This window comes from Pseudorca crassidens, chromosome 9, assembly GCF_039906515.1.
Source record: "Pseudorca crassidens isolate mPseCra1 chromosome 9, mPseCra1.hap1, whole genome shotgun sequence".
Taxonomy (NCBI): Eukaryota; Metazoa; Chordata; class Mammalia; order Artiodactyla; family Delphinidae; genus Pseudorca; species Pseudorca crassidens.
This window is the reverse complement of record NC_090304.1, coordinates 73,403,415-73,425,165: the sequence shown is the minus strand read 5'-3', so window position 1 is coordinate 73,425,165 and position 21,751 is coordinate 73,403,415.

The window sequence follows — 21,751 nt, the reverse complement described above, 5'->3', positions numbered from 1 at the left end:
GATAAAAATTATTTTCCTTCACAAAACTTACATTATAGTGAAGAAAGAGAGACCAAAAATGAATTAATACAATATACATTATGATAGACGAGAAGAAGTGAAATTGAGTGAACTAAAGCAAGGAAAAGGATAAGGAGCACTGGGGGAGGGAAAATTTTAATTAGAAAAGTCAAGGAAGTCCTCACAGACACTGTGACATTGGTAAAAATATCTGACGAATGTGGAGGAATTAGCCAAGATGATTTTTGGTGACAGAGTTGTTAGTGGAAGTAAGTACAAAGACCCAGAGGAAGGAATATTCAGATAATTTTCAGGAACAGAAAGGAGCCAGTGAGGCTGGAGCTCAGTGATGTGGCTTTTTTGTTGTTGTTGCATGGAGTAATTGTTATTTGATTTTTTTTTTTTACATCTTTATTGGAATATAATTGCTTTAAAATGGTGTGTTAGTTTCTGCTTTAAAAGAAAGTGAATCAGTTATACATATACATATGTTCTCATATCTCTTCCCTCTTGTGTCTCCCTCCTTCCCACCCTCCCTATCGTTCCCCACTAGGTGGTCAAAAACCACTGTGCTGATCTCCCTGTGCCATGTGGCTGCTTCCCACTAGCTATCTACTTTACGTTTGGTAGTGTATATATGTCCATGCCACTCTCTCAGTTTGTCACAGCTTACCCCTCCCCCTCCCCATATCCTCAAGTCCATTCTCTAGTAGGTCTGTGTCTTTATCCCCGTCTTACCCCTAGGTTCTTCATGACCTTATTTTTTCTTTGTTTCTTAGATTTCATATATATGTGTTAGCATATGGTATTTGTTTTTCTCTTTCTGACTTACTTCACTCTGTATGACAGACTCTAGGTCCATCCACCTCACTACAAATAACTCAATTTCATTTCTTTTTATGGCTGAGTAATATTCCATTGTATATATGTGCCACATCCTCTTTATCCATTCATCCGGTGATGGACACTTAGGTTGCTACCATCTCCTGGTTATTGTAAATAGAGCTGCAATGAACATTTTGGTACATGATTCTTTTTGAATTATGGTTTTCTCAGGGTATATGCCCAATAGTGAGATTGCTGGGTCATATGCTAATTCTATTTTTACATTTTTAAGGAACTTCCATACTGTTCTCCATAGTGGCTGTATCAATCTACATTCCCACCAACAGTGCAAGAGTGTTCCCTTTTCTCCACACCCTCTCCAGCATTTATTGTTTCTTGATTTTTTGATGATGGCCATTCTGACCAGTGTGAGATGATATCTCATTGTAGGTTTGATTTGCATTTCTCTAATGATTAATGATGTTGAGCAACCTTTCATGTGTTTGTTGGCAATCTGTGAATCTTCTTTGGAGAAATGTCTATTTAGGTCTTCTGCCCATTTTTGGACTGGGTTGTTTGTTTTTTGTTACTGTGCTGCATGAGCTGCTTGTAAATTTTGGAGATTAATCCTTTGTCAGTTGCTTCATTTTCAAATATTTTCTCCCATTCTGAATGCTGTCTTTTGGTCTTGTTTATGGTTTCCTTTGCTGTGCAAAAGCTTTGAAGTTTCATTAGGTCCCATTTGTTTATTTTTGTTTTTATTTCCATTTCTCTAGGAGGTGGGTCAAAAAGGATCTTGCTGTGATATATGTCATAGAGTGTTCTTCCTATGTTTTCCTCTAAGAGTTTGATAGTTTCTGGCCTTACATTTAGGTCTTTAATCCATTTTGAGTTTATTTTTGTATATGGTGTTAGGGAGTGTTCTAATTTCATACTTTTACCTGTCCAGTTTTCCCAGCACCAGTTATTGAAGAAGGTGTCTTTTCTCCACTGTATATTCTTGCCTCCTTTTCAAAGATAAGGTGACCATATGTGCATGTGTTTACTTCTGCGCTTTCTATCCTGTTCCTTGATATCAATTATAGGAAAAGTTCTGTAAAAAATACAAATAAATAGAGGGTAAAAAATACACTACTTAATAACCAAGAGATCAGTGAAGAAGTCAAAGAGGAAATCAAAAAATAACTAGAGGGCTTCCCTGGTGGTGCAGTGGTTGAGAATCCACCTGCCGATTCAGGCACATGGGTTCGTGCCCCAGTCCAGGAAGATCCCACATGCCGCAGAGTGGCTGGACCCATGAGCCATGGTCGCTGAGCCTGCATGTCCAGAGCCTGTGCTCCACAATGGGAGAGGCCACAACAGCGAGAGGCCCATGTACTACAAAAAAAAAAAAAAAAAAACTAGAAACAAACGACAATGAAAATACGACAACCCAAAACCTATGTGTTGCAGCAAAAGCAGTTCTAAGAGGGAAATTTATAGCAATACAATCGTATCTTAAGAAACAGGAAACCTCTCAAATAAATAACCAAAACTTGCACCTAAAGCAATTAGGGAAAGAAGAACAAAAATAACCCAAAGTTAGAAGAAGGAAAGAAATCATAAAAATCAGATCAGAAATAAATGAAAAAGAAATGAAGGAAACTATAGCAAAGATCAATAAAACTAAAAGCTGGTTCTTTGAGAAGATAAACAAAATTGATAAACCATTAGGCAGACTCATCATGATGTGGCTTTACAGGGAATGAAATGATACATTTGTACAGAATGGATACAACTGATACCTGAAAAGAAGATTCTGGTGCACAGCCTGGAAGAATAAGTAATTGGCCATCTGATAAGATGCAATCTCAGACAGATTTCTTTTCTTATCTGTTTTGATATAAAAGGGCTCATGATATAAATTTTTCTCCTGTTTTTAAATGGAACATGTGAGTGCATAAACAAAGTGGAGAGGAAGAATACTAGAGGTTTCTAAACTCAGAATTTCCCATATGTCTTCTCACATCCAAGAGATAAAACAAGTGTGAAAAATTTTCAGAACAAAGACAGATTTACATTTCAAATTACTTTTTAAAAAATCTAGCAGTTTTTAGCAAAATATGATGACCAGAATGAATGCTCATTTCTGGCCTACTTCATTTTTATTGTTTTCATGAGATAGAAACACAAGAATGACCATATCCATAAGCTCAGTTCTCCACATATTTGATCTATGGTATTTTGGTATATTTTATTTCAAATTGTACCACATCTGAAACATTATCAACAATTTTAAAAGGCCTAAATTTTACCTCACATCTGTCAGTTCATAAAATTTTTGTTCTTCATGCTGAGAAATTTTGAGAAAGATATTCTAATAATTTTCAACACAGAATATATTCATTTAGCATCATATATGATTCACCCTGGAGGAAGAAAGGATGACTTTTTCTACAGCTGCTATTCATTTTTCCCCCAAATAAATAGTGAATTCACTTTTTGGAAATTAGAAATTAGTAGGAATATATTAAATTGGTTTTTAATTTTAAATTACCTACTTTTTTTTTTACTTCTCTTGCCCAGTTTTCCACCATAATTTACAAATTCTTACAAATAGTATAAACCATGTATGAAATCCTTTCTAAGATTTCCATGAGTCCAATTCTCTTCCTCCAGATAAAAGTTCAATTTTTCCTTTTCTATAGACTGTAAGACAAATATTGATCAGATGTATTGCAATTGGTTTTTAAGCATTTTACCTAAATGTACAAATATATTTTTTAAAAGTGTGCTTTAAATCATTAAAATGATTTCTTCATTTAAATTGTTTCAAAAGAAATCCAATGCTCACAGTACTTTCCTGATTACACTTACCCAATAAATGTAGCAAATAGACTAATGAAATTTGTAAAATCGACAACTTATTTTTATCATACTGTGAGAATCCACAGAGAGAACCAGAGGAAGTATAGTCTGTTTATGAATCTTAAGTTCACTCTACCACAAGGGAGTACTTACAATGGATGAAAAGGGGAACATTTAGTTATAAAATTAGAGATTTCTTTTTCATTTAGGAGATCATTAAAGAAAAGGAAGATATTTCATTCCTAGAAAGATTAATAGGTGTTTCAGCACCACTCTCCACACCCTCACCTAGTTTGTGAACACTTATTTCTTACTTTTCAAGATATCCTGAAATCTCTGTAGCTGCACTGCCAGTGAAGGAGGATTTACTTAGCTTGGGCTCACATAGAGTATATCTAGTATTTTGACCTTAGATTCCAGGAAGATACTTGCCTATATTAAACAAAACAAAACAAAACAAAACAAAACAAAAAGAACTTGATAAAGTACCAGAAGAAGAAAAGATATCTTTGTAATCACTTGCTCAAAAGTGCCCACCTCCAAAGTGTAATTGGCTCCTGAACATTTATATTATACATATCTTAATTAGTACTGATTGGTAATGTATAACTAATTTTTGTCATCTACCTTCATTTTTAGAAACAGCAAAATGATTTTGTCAACTGATTTTATTCTGTTGTACTTATTATGATTGTGAAAGTTCAAAAATAATAACAACCACCTGACATACAGTAGATGCCCCATAAATATTGGTTAAATGAATGAAATAAATGAATGAGCCTCCATTCAAATGCAAAATGTTTTTTTAACGTCTTTACTGGAGTATAATTGCTTTACAATGTTGTGTTAGTTTCTGCTGTATAACAAAGTGAATCAGCTATATGTATACATATATCCCCATATCCCCTCTGTCTTGTGTCTCCCTCCCACCCTCCCTATCCACCCCTCTAGGTGTTCACAAAGCACGAGCTGATCTCCTTGTACTATACAGCTGCTTCCCACTAGCTATCTATTTTACAATTAGTAGTGTATATATGTCAATGCTACTCTCTCACTTCATCCCAGCTTACCCTCTCCCCTCCCCGTGTCCTCAAATCCATTCTCTACATCTGCATCTTTATTCCTGCCCCTAGTTCATCAGAACCATTTTGTTTTTTGTTTTTTTTTTTTTAGATTCCATATATATATATATATATATGTGTGTGTGTGTGTGTGTGTGTGTGTGTGTGTGTGTGTGTGTGTTAGCATACAATATTTGTTTTTCTCTTTCTGACTTACTTCACTCTGTATGACAGACTCCAGATCCATCCACCTCACTACCGAAATGCTTTTTTGAGTTTATAACCGAGAGATTCTAACTTCTCCCCTGGAAGCCTATATTGAAACAAAGCACATATCAGCAGATCCCTTGTTACAAGACTCAGCTCCCTCATTTCTAATAGACAAAGGATTGTAGTTCTAAAGGGCATTTTAACTTTCCCTCAGCTCCTTTATCTCTCCAGAGGCTTTATTTCCAAAACCTTTACTAAAACCTTGCCTTTTGCTTTATCTCCCTTGTCTAATCCAATTTATCAGTTTCTTCTTTTTTCTAATGTTCCAGCATTATGACTCAAAATTAACCTATGCTGATACTAAATTATCAACATTATGGAGAAAGTATAAAGATGTAAAAACACATATAGTATATTAAAATTTTACCTACAAGTTAATCACAATCAGAGAGGATTTAATCTTGACTACTCTATAGGAATTAAAATCCTTGTAGTTTTTCTAAAGAAACTTTAAAAATTCATTCTATCTTCCCACAACCTGACTGCCTCATTTGGGCCATCTCTTTTAACAGGTGTGTTCTCAGGGAACACAAACTAATTGCAATTTAACCAGACATAATTAAAATGGCAATTACTCCCTCCCTTCTCCTAATATAGAATGCGTTTTAATTGATTTTGGATTATCAGTGCCACTCATTTTCCCTTGAGCAGATAATATGAAGATAAGTTTACATGGTAACATAGGAAAGGAAGTATGTGTTTAATATTTAGACTTCATCTGAATTGTTTGCAGAAAGTTGACTTTTCTTTCTGTTTGTTCACCATGGCACAGATTTCCTCTTACACCTACCAGAAAGCAACTCCCAATTATGAAATAAAGAAAGCAGTTTGACTAGACTCAACTTCAAAAATAAGACTTAGATATCATGGCATCTACCTAGTTCTCAGATCACCTGCTCTGGAGGAAGATGTGCCTGCAGGACACTCAAGTAACATTTTATAGATTCCCTTATGGCAAAAAAAAAAAAAAAACTATGGCTTCCTGAAAATAACACCTTGCCAGGTGTGTGAGTGGGCCACTTTGGAAGTGTATCCTCCAGCTCTACTCATCCTTTCAGATGGCAGCAGCCCTAACTGTCATCTTAACTACTATTTTATAAGAAACCCTGAGCCCAAAACACCAGATTAATCGACTCCCAAATTCCTGACAGACAGAAAAATTTATGTGAGATATAAATGTTACCAATTAAACTGCTAAGATTTGGGGTAACACAGCCATTAATATCTAATGAAGGTTTTGTTTGAGTTAGGATAACCACTCTGATATCCATCCTGAGATATCCTCCTGCACTTTAGCCTACCCCCTTAACTGTACTGATGTGGGAAATATATGTGAATATGAGTATTCCTGCCAGTAAGGGGACTACATTTGCTGTATACCCTTCCTCACTGTTTTGACCATTCCAAGAGAGCAACTTCAGACAAATATGTATCTCTACAATTTTTTTGCTGTTATATTGCTCCCATTGACATACTTTTGAATCACTTATTTCAAAAGAACCATAAGAAGAGATGCCCAAGGAATTCTGTCATTTATAGATTATGTCAGAAGCATATTCCCAAAAACTGTTGTAAAGATATCAAGAAAAGTTATGCAGAACTTTATTCCTGGGGAGAATGCCACATAGGAAACAAGAACAGCTCACCGGATATGAAAATCCTTTATGTTCAATCTAATAAATACCCATATTCTTTTAGACAGGAACTTCTGGTCATTACATTTTCTTCTTCAGAGAGCTCCTCCGTGTGGCCCTGAAGAGAGGAAATAAATCAGTTAACTCAAGGGGTATTTAATCTCTTTTTAGGTCAGGAAACACAAGGAGGAGATTAGAATTCATGGTAATTTCATTGAAAAGATCTTGACAATATAAATTTGTAATTTCCTGAGGATGGTGTCATTTATAGCTATTGTTAGATGAAAATAGCTAAGCTAACTAATAAAAGGTGGTAGTTAAAAAAAAAAACTCCTAATTTCAAAGGCAAAATATTAGCTTCATTAAATCTTTTATTTCAGGTACTATTCAAGCAATAATTATAGATAAAATAATCTCAGTTGACAAATTTTCTTTGGCCACTAATTTACCACCCCTCCACCAACCTCACCAGAGGAAACCTAGTGTCACCTCTTTCCTTGTGAACTTAGGTTCAGTTTGGAGTCCATGGAAAGGAAAAATAAAGAAAATAATAGGAGAATGTTGGCTCTTTCAGGAGAAATATCTACATTTATTAGTACATACGCAGGTAATGAGGGTGGTAAGCAGGTGCTAAGCTCACAGAGAAGCTCAGAGCAGTAACAGCATGAAAGGAGATAAGGAAGACCTGAAAGAGTCAGCATTTTTCTCGGCCCTTTTCTCCAGAGGTTAAACTGACGGATGTGAGACGCGTGGTCATTTTCACAGCAGGCGGCACTTGCCAGTTATTCGCCTGTTACTGACTCCATGAATCAGCTTAATGAGAGGAGTGTAGAGTTTAGAATTTCATTAAATGCCACTGCACAGCACTTTTGAACATGCCTTATTACCCATTTAAACCATGCTGAGACTCACGTCCTCTCTTTTCTTTCCCCCCTCCCAAAAGAGAATAAGAATGCACCCCCTTTTTGCCCCCGTTTTAATCCTTCTGCTATTTACTCTTTTACTATTCAGTCATTTTGATATCCATAATCTTTTTATGCTTCTCTCATCCCCTAATGAATCTATTATCCTGAAAACAAGAGACTCATAAAGACAAAGAATTTTGCTACTTTGCATGTGTAAGTTTCATTCAACAGCATTCTCATTTTTGGGGGAAAAAAACCAACAAACCTACTTTTGCTTATTAGCAAACCAGCAATGTTTTAACCTACTTCCCATCACTAATACTGCTTTGTTTTTGAAAAATGCTAATATCCAATGAAATTAAACCAAGCCAGCCTTTCTTTTAAGATTTTTTTTCCCTTTCACTCATGAAATGCATAATACTAAAGCTGATTTCCTGGCTGACTCCATTATTAGATAACCCCAAAATGTCAAATGGTACTGTTTAAACTAGGTGAGCAAAGCAGAATTACTAGTCCCACACAGGAAAATTGTGAACCATTATAAAATCAGTGAAAAGAAGCTTATAGGAATTTCACAGTTTGAAATTAATAATCGGGTTTTAGCTCTTGTATTTTTTTTCACTACTTTCTCTTTGGGTACTGGAAGCCAAAACATTCAAAAGGAACAATTAAACTCTTGACATCATGAACCTTCTTTCCTGCAGTTGGGTCAACACACTGTGGGCACTTAGATGGACCACTGTAGGTCATTTAAAATATAATCAGCTTCCCATTGTTTTCTTACGAGAGATAGTGAGTACTCAAAATTCATCACCATTGTTACTTGGTTGGGATTTTGTCCATTTATTTTTGGTTGTTTTTAAATCCTATTCAGGTACATTTCCATTCTTACTAATTTCACATGGATAATGAAAGTGGGTTCTGTTCTTTCTATTCACTTGTGACTAGGGCATAACTCATGTAAACCTAGAATCTCACCATTCATGCTATACTACTACTGAGATTTTGGGAATTTTTCAAAGAAAATAAATTGTTCTAATCAGCTGCTGCTCATTCAAAAGAGTAATGTTTCATCAGACACACTCTATTCCAGGTGGTTCTAAAAATGCCTGCACTGTAACTGGCCCAGTTAATAATAAAAAGTAAATTAGAAAAGTAAGCTTTAAGAGTTTAGTGAATCTGCAACCATGAGTAAGTGCAATTTTGTACCTAAAATAGTTTCCTAAATAATAGAAATTCTTAGGGTGGAAAAGAAAAATCTGGCAAGATAAGAAGCCTTAAAAACGTGACTCCAAAATAAACATAAATTTTCCAAGGAAGCTATTCTGTAGTCATTTTCCTTTTGGTGATGATCCCATATAGTGAACATCCTTTCAGAGTGCCAAAATGAAGGGACATTGTAACGTGAATTTTGGCATTTTATATTCTAGGTATGAAATAACTGATTTTCTGGAGAAACTAAAAAGGGAGGGGGACAGGGAGACCTCCAGCCCAAATATCCCCCTGTCTGGAAAATTTCCAAATATCTCTACTCAGTTATAGTTTCTCCCTTCTCTTGGCCTCCTTAGCACTTTTTCTCACAGACCTGTTTAAAAGTATTCTGAATGCTAGAGGACTAGTAATATATGTCTTTGTTTTCCCCACTAGATAGATGCTCAACTCTTTAAGTACAGGAATTGGTATTAGTCATTTTTATATTTTCAGAGCCGGATTCAGTATCTGGCACTCATTAAATTCAACAGCAACAAATACATATATCACCTACCATGAATTTATAATCTAGCAGAAATTTCTGGAACCTGCTTTATTTTTTCCAACTCCACAAAAGCAAGTATTAATTTGCACATTATTCTAGGACAGATTTTTCTTTAATTATTCTCTTAAGAGAGTTAACTTTATCAAAGAATGAACTTAAGTGGCAAAGTAATAATATAACTAGACTAAAAAAATCAAGGGATCTGTTCACAATGAGGGTAAACTTTTCTCCTATATCTAAAGTATTCATTCTGCTGAAACTAAAAATATTCAGCATATGTATATATCCTTTATCAGTATTAGAAACATATCAAATTTTATTTTCATATGATATATAAGAATAATTACCAATAGATTCCTGAGTTCTGGTTCATAATCCCAGGGTTATGAACTAGGTTTAAGAGCCTAAATTAACTTATATACCTTTCTTTCTAACACATATATTACAAATGATTCAAGGTATATGGAAGTGATTTGAAGATTGTAAAGTACCACACCACTGGACCCCCAAAATAGAATAGAAGAGCTATATTTTAAGTCCTTGAAACTAGACATGAATGATAAAATTTCAGATACCAAATTCCAGGGAATAATCAGCTATAAAAGTTGATCTATCACTTCAATTCATTTCACATATATTGCTATAGATCTTTCACTGAATATACAGCATATTGACCTGAGTTACTGCACTTGTCAGCCCTTGTTTTTCATGAAAGAAATGGCTTACATTCTAGAAACCATTGAAACATCTCTGGGGAAATCATACAAGATCCCAGCTGTGAGGAAAAATAATCTATACATGATGTAAAGAAGAATAAATACCATTAATTATGGGTCAGGTAAGATTGGTAGTAAGTTAGAAATCATCATCAGTATACAATAAGGGATGTACGGTACACTTTTAATTACAAATGGAAACAAGTCTCAATATTTTGTAAATCAGTGGCTTCCTAATCAATAGAAGTATGTTTACTTGCTTTGTTAAGCTGAAAGCTGGTGGAAATTTTTTAAAAGAATCAAAAAATGTAGAAGGTGTTTTATTTTTGAGGAGTAAAGCCAGAATAGAAATTCTATTTCTAATTCAGAATTCTATTTCTAATTCTATTTCTATTTCAGAATAGAAATTCTAATTACATTAGAAATTAAGAAATTTCTAATGTAATTTCTTAAAGTACATTTATCCAAAATTTCTAATTTTAACAAATTAAAAACCCATAGGTCGAAGGAGAAAGTTAAAAGATGTAGAAAAATTTACAGAGCTGTTTTCTGAGTTGTTTATTTTAAGTTTGAAAAATATTTCACCATGCATCCAGTGGTATATAAGTTCAATTTTTACTTTTTTTTTTTTTTGATAATTTAATATTCTAGAAAAAATGTCTAGCTTTTCCTGGGGTTGGAGTAACTTGATTGTGTTCCTATAGCAACAACCTAAAAACACAAGGCAGGACATGAGTTCAGTTAATAATTCCTCGTCTCCTCAGAGTGGGGAAAAAGGATGAAAAATTAATACACATGCTTTCTGATCAGTAAAGACCAGTCATTTAATGCTACTTTATATTAAAACTTTCTAAGAGATTGTTAGGTAGGTCTAGATTTTTCAGGTTAATATAAGGTCTTTTTCAATAAATATAGTTTTCATTCTTATTTTATTTTGAAGTAAAAACTGGAATGCTTAAATTTCTTTGGATGTTTAACTTGATGGTTGTATTAAAGTTATTTTCTAATACAGATGTCATATATACTTCTAATTGTGTAATGTGTTGCCTATATAAGATTGTATGTCATCTCTATATAATTGTATATATAAAACCTGTATGTGTAAGCTTTTTATATATAAACATATTGAGTGCATTGTATATTTGGATACATTAATGTATATACATATTATTCTGTAATTATATGTTTTTAGAATGTATCTTAGTGTCTTGCTCATTATCACCACTCTTAACGTTTACACTTCATAGCTCTACTTCTTCTCCTATCATTTTCTCTTTATACTCACTCCAGTCAAGTTTTGACCCTATTATCTCACTGAATGTGCTCTCTGCAAGATCACCTTACATTTTTGTATTTAACCATTGATTATCCTTTCTTTCTTATAATGCTTACTTCATTTGCCTTCAAGAGCCTCCATACTTGTTCTTATTGTTACTTTCTCTTCTTTATGGTCATTCCTTTTTAGTGTCCTTTGTAGAAAACTTCACCTTGTCCTGGTCACTAAGTATTGGCATTCCCCAGAGTTTGGTCCTTGGACCTAGTCAATTTTCTATCTGTATTTTCTCTCCAGATGTTCTCATCCAGTCTTTCTTGCTTTAAATATTACCTATAGTTTGATAACTTATTGTTTATAAACCTCCTGTCCTGACCTCTCCCCTGAACTTTAGACTTAGATAAGAAAAATATTTACATGGCATTTCCATTTTGTTTCTAAAGGAATCTCAAACTCAAGATGCCCCAAACTGAATTCTCCTTGTCCTGTGTCCCAAATTTTAGTAAATGACATGATCATTTATCAATCTCTCTCTTGTCTCTTCTAATTCACATTCAGTCTCTGAACACATCTTCTTGGCTCTCCTTTCTCACTAAACCCACATATGACTAAATTCTGCCAAAGTTTCAGGCATATTGTTATCTAATTTCAGTACAAAGCAAATTAGCTTTGGGGAACACTTGTGTAGAATTACCTCTTGAGGACTGGCCCAGATCACAATAGTAAGGACATATATAAAATTATAGCAGCATGGACTAATCTCTTGAAGGAAGGAGTTACTGGCAATTGCCATCTTCTCTCTCCCTGTAGTCCCCTATCTTGCTATCTTATAATATTTGTGAAGGAAATAATAAATGAGTGGCATAAATCTTAGAAATATTCAACAACGTAGTCCAATAGTATGTACATACTCTTCACATTTTAAAAAGTACTATCCCAATCGTTATTTCATTTGACCCAGAAAACAGCCTTAAAAAACCATTGGCTATGTAGGACTATGATATTTTTAAAGATGAGAAATTTTTATACACTTGAGATAGAAAATTATTTTCTAAAGTCACAACCAAGAAATTAGTCAAGTATGGCCACCAAGTCATGTTTCTGATGCTAAAACCTTAACTAGTGATGCATATGAAAGGTGGTAGCACACCAAGACAGACAGAATCCTTATTGCCACGTTTTATATTGGTGCTGCCTATTTATTTTCCCTTCCTCTCCAGGTTTTTCTGTGTCATACAGCCATAACAGCATCATATCCACTCTCTGCTTCAGGCTTTCTAACACACTGATATCCTCACCCTGTAATACTCTTTCCTATCCTCTTTGCCAGAAAACCTCCTTATCATCTGCCAAGTCCCAATTAATCAGTAAGTAAATCGTCACTTACTCTGGAAAATACAAGTTGCTTTTTTATGTGGTCTCATAGTGCACAATATTCAAACAGTAGTCAAAACAGTGTGTTTTAACTGCATATCTTTCCCACTGGAATCATAAGTTCAACAGTGGCAGGGCCATGTTTGTAGCTGACTTGGTAGACACCATGGGCTTGAGTTCAGAAAAGGTTTATTAAAAATAAAGGAATGCTTTACAATGGTGTGTTAGTTTCTGCTTTATAACAAAGATGTTAAAAAAAAAAAGATCTGAGGCTTAAAAAAGACATTCTTGCAAACTAGTATATATAGGATGGATAAACAACAAGGTTCTACTGTATAGCACAGGGAACTATGTTTAACATCCTGTGATAAACCATAGGGAAATGAATATGAAAAAAGAATGTATATATGTATAAGTGAATCACTTTGCTGTACAGCAGAAACTACCACAATATTGTAAATCAACTATACTTCAATTAAAAGAAATAAAAAGAAAAAAAATAAAATGAAGGAATGATGAGTGGGCATAATAATTTGAACACCAACCTCAATCTAGTATACCCAGATCATATATCTATCCATAATACTTCATAAAACAACTGTTTTTAGCTCTGACATGTTAAAAGCTTGGAAGTCATTAATCTAATCTTGCATAGGAAAAAGCCAAAAAAACTGAAAATCAATAACTTTTTCCCAGTCCATCATAGAACTGAGATTTCAAGGCAAAACAATACTCTGAATTCTGGATAAGCAAGTCTAGAGAGTCACAGCCAAAATTCATGTTAGCTGGAGTAAAGCTGCTAGAGCCATGAACTGGAAGAAAGAATTTAAATGATAATTAAGATGAAATGATGGAAGTGGACTGTGGACAAACTTAAGAGTGAGAAACTCCTGGGGGCTGCAGTCTTAGAGTGGCTTCACACTTTGTAGATTTTACCTCTATGAATCCAGAAGTTTCTCACGATTAAGAGCCAAGAGAGATCCCCCTGTGGCACTGGCAGGGAAAGGAGAAAAGAAGCCATTGTGAAATACAGCATAGTACTCTCTATCACAAAGTTCTATTATCTGGGGAACAAGACTTCACCAGAGCCTCATCCCATCTAGGGAAAGGGTGTTTCTCTGATTCCAGCTCCCTCTGTCCTTCCTGTTTCACTCAAGGGAAAAAAAACAGCTAAGAAATACCTGTGAAAGTCACAGCCCAGGGATAAAGGCCCACGAAAGCATGGAGATTTAATCACTGAGAGTATATAATGCTTCTCTTTGCCACACATTATCATTACGCCAATAATAACAGTAGATTATAGCTAAAAGAGCTTCAGGATAGACTCTCTCTGCGGAGGAGTACTTAAAGATGATCGAAGTCTAGGAGGAAAACAAGCACAAGGGTAATGAGAGATTTTTGGCCTTTGATGCCTACAGCTACAGCAAATATGACACATGACCAAACTCCTAGCCAAATTTAAAAAAAAATCTTCAACTGAAGTCCTGTTTAGCTTAATTCCTATTAACTGATAGAACATATTCAGGAGAAAGTGTATGCTGGCTTGATCTGCAGCACAAAGGAAAGAAAATTCAAATTAAAAGAACCAGTTTAGATTCCTACCAAGTTCTGAGAATCACTAGATAAACTACTTGCAATGAAGGTTCTAAAACCTGGGATCATTTCTACATGAGAATCACAAGCATCTCGTTAACTTGCACGGTCCTTGCAAGATCGTTAAGCAGATTACTTCCATCAATACTGAGCCAAGAGCAGAGATTAAAGTCACCTTTATAGATGTTTAAGTCAACTATTTTAATAAATTGATTATTAGTTGCTAAGCAAAAAGGAACTTTAAATATAAAATCTCCGACAAGTTAAAAGTAGAGATGGAGAAAGATATACCATGCTCATACTATTCAAAAGAAAGCTGGATTAGATACATGAATTTCAGAAGAACAGTTTTTAGAACAAGGAATACTACCAAAAATAAAGAGTAGCACTACATAATGGTTAAAAGGTCAATTATCAGGACATAAAAATTTTAAACATTTATGCACTTAACAGATCATCAAAGTAAATGAGAAAAATATGATACAATGGAAAGGAGAAATAGAAAAATGAACAATTATAATACAATATTTCAAGAAGCCTCTGTCAGTGATTAATAGATTAAGAAGGCAGAAAATTCAGGGAAGATATAGTTGACCTGAAAAATCACTATCCGTCATTTTGATCTAATTGACAGAGAATTATCCAGCTGATAATAGCAGAATGCACATTCTTCCCTATCTCACATGAACCACTTACCAAGATGGACATTATTCTGGTCCTTAAAATGCTTGTTAACAAATTTTAAAAAATAGAAATCATACAAAGAATGTTCTCGACCACAGTGGAATTAAACTAGAAATAAATAATAGAAATATGGTTAGAAAATTGCTATATATTTGGAAAGTATAAACACACTTTTAAATAACTCATGATTCAAAGAAGTCTCAAGAGTAATTTTAAAATATTTTAACTAAATGAAAATAAAAGCAAAAATAGCAACATTTGTAAGATACAGTGAAATCAGTGTTCAGAGGAAATTTTATGGCATTAGATGTGCATATTAGAAAAGAAAGATCTAAAATCAATAATCTAAGCTTCCACCTTAGGAAACTAGATTTTTGAAAAGTGAAATTTAAGCCTAAAACAAGCAGAAGAAAAAGAAATAATAAAAAATTAGAAGATAAATTGATGACACTGAAAACAAGTAAACGATAATTACTTCCGTGATACAAAGCTGATTCAACATTTGCAATTCAAACAATTATAACCCACCAAATTAACAAGTTAAAAAGAAAAGTCATATGGTTATATCAACTGATGCAGAAAAGGCATTTGAGATAATCCAGCACTCATTCATGATAAAAATTCTCAGCACTCATTCATGATAAAAATTCTCAGTAAACTACAAATACAGGAGAGCAGCCTCATTTTCATAAAGAACACCTACACAAAAGCCTGCATGTTTATAGCATTTTTATTCATAATCATCCAAAACTCAAGCAACTAAGATGCCCTTTAATAGGAGAATGGACAAATAAGTATATCCATACAATGGGATATTATTCAGAGATGAAAAGAAATAAACAAGCTAAAGAGAAAAGCCACAAAAAGAGATAAATAAAGCTTAGATGCATATTGCTAAGTGCAAGAAGCCAGTGTGGAAAGGCTAAAAACAAGCGTGCAATTGTACATTAAGAGAAAGCTAAGACAATGGAGATGGGGAAAAGGACAAGTTCAATAGGTGAAGCACAGGGAAATTTTTAGGGCAGAGAAAATATTCTGTATTATACTGTAATTGTGAATATATGATACTAGACAATTTCAAAAGCCATAAAACTTTGCACCACAAAGAATGAATCAATGTACACAAATTTAAAAATTAATTTTGGAAGACACAGACTGTCAGGATGAAAAGCAGACAATGACAGAAACAATCTAACTGTTACAAATATATGAAACAATCTCACCAAAAGGATGATGAATAAGGTGTTGATCTAAATAAACGAAAATAGTCTAAAGTGAAGACTAAAGGCAAAAGGAGAAAAACATCAGCACTGTATTCCAGCTGATAAACTTATTTCCCATGTGATATGGTAACAGTTCTGATACTGCTATATATTTATACTGAAATTGAATAGTTAAGAAAATGTTAGTAGATGGTGGGAACTAGATTTCTCACTGTTTGTAAAGAAGGTTATAGACAAGCAAGAACAAAAGACTCGAATGATCCGTGTGGTACTGGGTTAGAGTTGGAGCCATCAGGATGACCCCGTGTTCATCTTAATACATATTACATGTGGAAATCTTTATAAATATGTACATATACCAGGGTTCCTTAGGTAAATGGATAATTCTAGGACTGGGGCAGGAAATACACAGGATGAGCCTGGAGTTTCTTACAGTGCCAGAAAGTAAGGATGTACTGCACTAAAACACAATGATGTGGTATATCAAAAAGACACAAGAGACACTGGAAAGAGCTTTTAATACCATGGCTGGAGCAATCTGAGCAACAAAATAAATAAAGTAGTATTGGATTATAAATCAAAGTATAAAATAAATGTCTATAGGTCAATGTATTATATACATAAATGATGTAATAAATAATAAAGAGAGTTATGGTTTTCTCCCAGTATATGCTGAGGAGTGGGATTGCTGGGTCATATCGTTCTATTTTTAGTTTTTTGAGGAACCACCATACTGTTCTCCATAGTGGCTGTACCAATTTACATTCGCAGCAACAGTGTAGGAGGTTTCCCTTTTCTCCACATACTCTCCAGAATTTACTGTTTGTAGATTATTTGATGATGGCCATTCTGACTGGTGTGAGGTGATACCACATTGTAGTTTTGATTTGCATTTCTCTAATAATTAGTGATGTTGAGCATCTTTTCATGTGTCTCTTGGCCATCTGCATGTCTTCTTTGGAGAAATGTCTATTTAGGTCTTCAGTCCATTTTTGGATTGGGTTGTTTGTTTTTTGATATTGAGCTTCATGAGCTGTTTGTATATTTTGGAGATTAATCCTTTGTCAGTTGTTTCATTTGCAAATATTTTCTCCTATTCTGAGAGATGTCTTTTTGTTTTGTTTATGGTTTCCTTTGCTGTGCAAAAACTTTTAAGTTTAGTTAAGTCCCTTTTTTTAATTTTTGTTTTTATTTTCATTACTTTAGGAACTGAGTCAAAAAAGATCTTGCTGTGATTTATGTCCAAGAGTGTTCTGCTTATGTTTTCCTCTAAGAGTTTTATAGTGTCCAGCCTTACATTTAGGTCTTTAATCCATTTTGAGTTTATTTTTGTGTATAGTGTTAGGGAGTGTTCTAATTTCATTCTTTTACATGTAGTTGTCCAGTTTTCCCAGCACCACTCATTGAAGAAACTGTCATTTCTCCATTGTATATTCTTGCCTCCTTTGTCATAGATTAAGTGACCACAGGTGTTTTGGTTTATCTCTGGTCTTTCTATCCTGTTCCATTGATCTATATTTCTGTTTTTGTGCAGTACCATACTGTCTTGATTACTGTAGCTTTGTAGTATAGTCTGATGTCAAGGAGCCTGATTCCTCCAGCTCTGTTTTTCTTTCTCAAGATTGCTTTGGCTATTCAGGGTCTTTTGTGTTTCCATACAAATAGTAAAACTTTTTGTTCTAATTCTGTGAAAAATGACAATGGTAGTTTGATAGGGATTGCATTGAAGCTGTAGATTGCTTTGGGTAGTAGAGTCATTTTCACAATATTGATACTTCTAATCCAAGAACATGGTATGTCTCTCCATCTGTTTGTATCATCTTTGATTTCTTTCATCAGTATCCTATAGTTTTCTGAGTACAGGTCTTTTGTTTCCTTTAGTAGGTTTATTCCTAGATATTTTATTCTTTTTGTTGTGAAGGTAAATGGAATTACCACAGAGCATTAAGCAGAGTTCCCTGTGCTATACAGTAGGTTCTCATTAGTTATCTATTTTATACCTAGTAGTGTATATATGTCTATCCCAATCTCCCAGTTCATCCCACCCCCCCTTCCCTCCTTGGTATCTGTAAGTGTGTTCTCTACATCTGTGTCTCTATTTCTGCTTTGTAAATAAGTTCATCTGTACCATTTTTCTAGATTCCACATATAAGTGATATTATACAATATTTGTTTTTCTCTTTATGACTTACTTCACTCTGTAAGACAGTCTCTAGGTCTATCCACATCTCTGCAAATGGCACTATTTCATTCTTTTTTAGGGCTGAGTAATATTCCATTGTATATATGTACCATATCTTATTTATCCCTTACTCTGTTAATGGGCATTTAGGTTACTTCCATGTACTGGCTATTGTAAACAATGCTGCAGTGAACATTGGGTTGCATAATGGGAAGGAAATCTAAAAAAGAGGGGATATATGTATAACTGGTTCACTTTGCTGTACAGGAGAAAGTAACACACACGTAAAGCAACTATACTCCAATCAAAATTTTAAATAATAATAATAATAAAGGAGATAATAGACAAATCTTCCATTCAGAGAATTCCAAATAATTATGTATTTATAATAGTAATAATTACACTCTCAAGGAGCTAAAACATGATTCTCCACTTCATCATGTGAGCTACACATTGTGAAATCCTTCCAAAGAGTGCAGTATGGAAGGGGGGAAAAGAGTTACTTTAGTGGAGAAACCTGGAAATTACAATATCAGCCAGGTGATCCAGGTTAGCATCAACAGTGATAAGCCATGTCCATCATATTAATAGTATATACTCAATCTGATTGCCATGAAAATGGCTGTTTATCTTTATGACCTTCTCCCCCAAAACACATAACTCCTTTCTAAGGCCCAGACAAGTCCCAGATGAGGAATGTTGTACAAAATACTTAAACAGTACTCCTCAAACCTCTCAATCATCAAAATCAGGGAATCTGAGAAATTTGTCAAAGCCAAAATTACCTATGGAGAAGTGGCTGCTAAATGTAATATGGTGCCCTGGATGGGATCCACAAATAGAAAAAAAGACAGTAGGTATAAACTAAGGATATCTGAATAAATCATGGACTTTACTTAATAATTTATTAATATTGTTCATTAATTGCAACAAATGTATCATACTAATGTAAGATGTGTCAAACTACAAAACAGACAATTTAGTAATGAGTTTAATGTCCATTATTCAAGGGGAAACAACCCATGGATTGAGGGAGAACAGTGCCTCAGAATCAGTGGAACACTATTCTCTAGGGCTATTGGGCAAGGATGAGTTTTATAGAACATTAGCAAAGGCAATATGGAAACAGGGAATGATTGACTAGGAGGTCAAGGATTTCTTTATAAGACTAGCAGGTCTTATTTTCTAGGAAAAGGTCAGGTAGCTAAAAGTCAGTTGAAGAATTGTGATTGGTATTTGTTAGGTCTCCTTAACCTGTGTTTCCAATAAGTGCAGGCTGACTTAGGTTTAGATTTGTGATCTGGGCTGGGCCACTGGGAAGACCTTCATTTTGTACATCCCAATATCAGATGTTAATAATAATGAAACTGCATGTAGGGTATATGGGAACTCTTTGTACTAACTTTTCTATTTTTCTGTATTCTAAAACCATATTTTCTATAACCCAAAATTGTTCTAAAATAAAAAAGATTATTTTAAATAATTATTTGTAAACACAGAAATGATTAGCAAAATGACTAAATAATATTATGGGATAAGAATAATATGTACATAGCTATAAACTTCTACAGAACAACATAAGTCATGTGTGTGGAGCACAAATCAAACTTCAGTTCCTCCTGAGTTAAGTGTTGACTAAGACAGTTCACCTTTGGTTCAGGCTGATGTTGTCAAGGATCTGCTAGGCTTCTGTGTTTCCCAAGCTCTTCTTGCTACACAGTAGTCCACAGGGGATATAGTACTTTCTTGTACCATTGCCTATGTTCTTCTCAAGAAATATAGAAAATAAAGCTATGTTTTTTGGAATTTCTACTCTAGAAATCACAATTAATTTTGTACTCTGAAGCTGCATGAAGTTGCTGTGTTAAGGATGCAAAAGTTGGTGAGAATTCAGTCAAAAGTTTTGCATCCAGTTTTAGTACCATATCCCCCAGAGGGTGGAGGGCAATCTCCTAATTGCCATAAAGAAGCCATATTGCCTAATGATGACCTTGTACTACTTTTCTTCTTTGCTTTATTTATTAGATAAGAATGGTCTCTGTTTGCTGAATGTTGTAAATCTGCTCTCAAACTAACCTACTGTGCTCCCTCTCTCCTTGATATTTTTAAAAGTTTTTTTTATGAATGTCATATATAAAAAGAATAAGTAAAACATATATGTAAAGCACAAAGAATAATAACAAAATTAACAGCACACTAGAATGTATAAGAAACCAAAATTTAACAGTTTTGAAAACCACTGTGTGCCATTTGCCAATTGGATCTCTTCACTCTTCACAGAAGAAACTGCTACCTTAAATTTTGTTTCTCATCCATTTGATTACTTTAACAATCATACTGGTGTACGTGTGTATGTATGATCAATATATTGTTTTTCCCATTTACACATTATAAATTTTACCCTATTCTCCGTATTCTTTTGTAACTAGCTTTATTTTGTCTATTATGTTTCTGAAGTACAGCTTTTCTAGTGCATAGAGCAAAACATTTATCTGTTTCATTGTGTGATTGTACCACAATTTTTTTATCCAATCTCCTGTCAGTGGATACTTTTCCCTTTATGGTATATTTTTCCTTCCCAATCAAGGTTATCATGAACTTTCTTTTCCATTTCTTGGTGCATATGGGCAAAAATTTCTATTAATCATGTGCTTATGAATGGACTTATGACATCCTATGCTATGCTTACTTTCAACTTTATTAGTTGATAGCAAATTGTTTTCTGAAGTGGTTTGGAAGGAGAAACTCACCGCCAAATGTTTTTGCCAACATTATTTTAGTCAGACTTTATATTTTCCATACTGTTCTGTGTAAAATGGAGTTTCCTTGTGATTTCCCCAATTACTAGTTAGGCTAAAAATGTTTATATTTGTTTACTGGACATTTGACAGTGGAAAGCTTATTCATAATTTTGGTTTATTTTCATTGAGGTTGTTGGCCTTTATTATAATTTGTAGGAAAAATGTACATATATAGAGAGACATCTACATGTGTGTATAATAAATACTATATGAACAAATATATGTATTAAAAACTATCATCTGTTAGTTATATGAATTGGAAATCTGTTCTTCAAATTTTGGTTTGTCCTACCACTACTTAATATAGCATTTGATGAACAGATGTTATTATTTTTAGTAATATAAATGTATCACACAACTTTCATTTATAGTTTGTGCTGTTTGAATGTTACTGAAAATTCTCTCTTATGATATCATAAATAAATTCTTCTGTTATTTTCTAAAATTTGCATAACCTTGATATTTATATTTAAGTCTTTCATCTGCCTGGAATTAATATATTTTGGTATGATTCAATATAATCAATTGTCCTAATGACATTTATCAAAGAAATATCTTTCTCCGAGATATCTTGTCATATAGGTTTGATGTAGGCTTCTGGTATCTC